We start from the raw sequence: 2497 nt of genomic DNA, 5'->3' as shown, positions 1-2497 counted from the left end.
ATGTTCAAAAGAAAATTATGTATGTGATTTATATTTTATTATTTCCTCCTAGGATGTAATTTTTTCAATACCATGATTCCTGTCATATTGTCAGTAGTGATTTGATGGCTAATATGCCAGAAATAATTAGATAAAAAAAAGGTGATGCAAACGTGAAGGCAATATAGCTTTCTTGTGAAAAGCCTTAAGCGAAATCATGCATGTTACATTGTAGAAATCACCAATTGCATGCATTTAAGAAGTCTTCAGGATTGCAGGCGGGAAGGAAAAATGGAGCTAGATGCAGGAAGCATGGGATATAGCACGTTTCCTAGGCACATGCCTGCTACTGACCTCACCTGCAATTTTTGCTAAATGAAACATGTGTTTTAGAAAATGCTACTCTTTGGATAAATTCAGACTTTGGTATGTTGTCAGGGGGAAGGTGTTAGATCCTCTCTTTTCTTTTGAGTGGGAAAAATTTTGTCTTCCCCTAAAAGGCAGCGAGCCCTTTGTTTTACTCTTCTTTCCTGACAGGTTTAACATCTTTTTTTCTTTGGGGAGAAAAAGACACATACCGTATGAATTGCTGTTTCTTTACCTTTGTTAACCTTAGAGGTTAGAACTTTATTTTAAAATCTCCGGTGACTGTTTTTAAATATAGGAAAAGAAAATTCATGGTTCTCGTGTGTGTTCCTGAGCGTAATACCTCCTGGTACTTTAGGATGGAATCTATTTCCAGATATTATTTTGCTTTTGAGCATCGATGACGCTGGTAATTAGTATCTGGTTCACTTGTTATGTTCATTTAATGTATAGTAAATATTCCTAAAGATTAGATAGTAATAACATCAGCCAGTAATATTATAATATTATTGTATTAATATTAGACAGTAATAAATATTAGTGTCAGCTTCAGCCAAGGATTTGACCTGTTCTCAAGTTAGCATTAACCCTGTAGAGTGTGTTTTATGCACTTGAGCCTCAGCTTATTGCTGGTGTGTCTGAGCTCTGCCTTCTGACATGGGACAGAGGGGTGATGAGGATGGCTGGTGGGAAACCACCTCAGCCTGGAGCCAGACTGGATGAGGGAGCAGCTGGGAAGCCAGGAAGGTAGCTGAGCGGTTGTGTGAGGCAGATGCTTGGTGAGATGACGATGCCCTGGAGGAGGAAGGAGAGTTGGGAGGCTTGGCTGTGGGCTTGGCAGGGAGGGGCCAGGTGTGCGCAGTGAAGGGCATGGGCTGCTCTTACCTTGAGGGCAGTGGGACCAATTTCCCAATTTCCTATCAGGTTGCCTGCTCCCCTCCTCCCCAGCTTCCTGATCATGAGCCCATAGTGTCTTCATTTTACAGCTGAGAAACCAAAGCTCAAGGAAGTTAAGGGACTTGTGCCAGCCTACCGGTTGCTCGTTGGCGGGAACTGGTTCTCAGCACATGGCACTTCTAAGTATGCTGGGGAGTCACGGCTTCCGGAAAGTGAAGGGAAATATTTGGGATTCCCCCCTCTTCCCTTTCTTTTTCCCAGCACTGCTGAGAACAGAGTGAGCAGCCTTGCCCTGAGTCATTTCACCCAAAAGGAAAGAATGATTTAAGGAGCGGCCTTTGATGGTAAATTCCAGAAAAAGTATCAGACTAGCAAATGAAAAGCTGCCAAAACTTCCCTCAGGTTAACTGGGGTGTGTATTATGCCTGGCACAACAACTGAAAGGGTGCCTTTGGTTTTGTGGAATTCACTTGATTATAAATAAATATGTGTTATATTTAGAACTGTATAATTTCGGAGTTGGAAGGATGAAGAGTTGTTCAAACTCATTGGAGGCGCAGAGACATTTAAGAAGAAAGTAGAAAGAAACTTGCCCCTGGCCAGCCTGTTCCTCCATCCCCTCCTATCCAGGGGGGCTCTCTAGCTTCCCCCCTAAAGTAGCTGAGACCCTGCTACTTTGCTCTTTCAGAGGCTTGTGGCTCAAAGAATTTGGGATTCTGAATGCTCTGTTTTCTGACCACTGACAGCTTACTATGTGGTACTTTTTCCTTAGGAGCTAAAGGATCTGACAGCTTTCGTGTCGCTGTTTCACTTTGAAAGCACTTTTTCTTCCTTTGTTTAAACCCTAGGAGGCATGATAGCATGGAGGTTGGGAACCCACGCTCTGTGGTCAGCCTGGTCAGGGCTGGTGTCCCAGTTGTGCCTGTCCTTGGTGTAGAATGGAAGGAAGTCACTTAGCCTGAATGTTGATTTTCTCCTCTGTTAAATGAGGATGCCGATGGTACCTGCCTTATAGGGATGGGGGGCCGGCAGCACAGTGGAACTCCCGTCACTGCTCCCTCGGCCGACGTCGAGGGAGAAACCTCCTCCTCCCCCAGAGATCCATCCTCTCCACTTGGCTCAGACTTTAGCTCTCTTGGCTTCTGGGTAGACAGTTCCAGAGCCAAAGGCTGAAAGCTCTAGATGGGACTGGATTAGACCAGCAGAGTGGAGTGGGAAGGTTAGGTTTGGAAACTTCCCACACCTTTGTGTTGTT

This window comes from Propithecus coquereli, unplaced genomic scaffold (genome assembly GCF_000956105.1).
Source record: "Propithecus coquereli isolate 6110/MARCELLA unplaced genomic scaffold, Pcoq_1.0 Scaffold9, whole genome shotgun sequence".
In the NCBI taxonomy this organism is placed as follows: domain Eukaryota; kingdom Metazoa; phylum Chordata; class Mammalia; order Primates; family Indriidae; genus Propithecus; species Propithecus coquereli.
The sequence above is the reverse complement of the archived record's forward strand: the minus strand, read 5'-3'. Positions refer to the sequence as shown.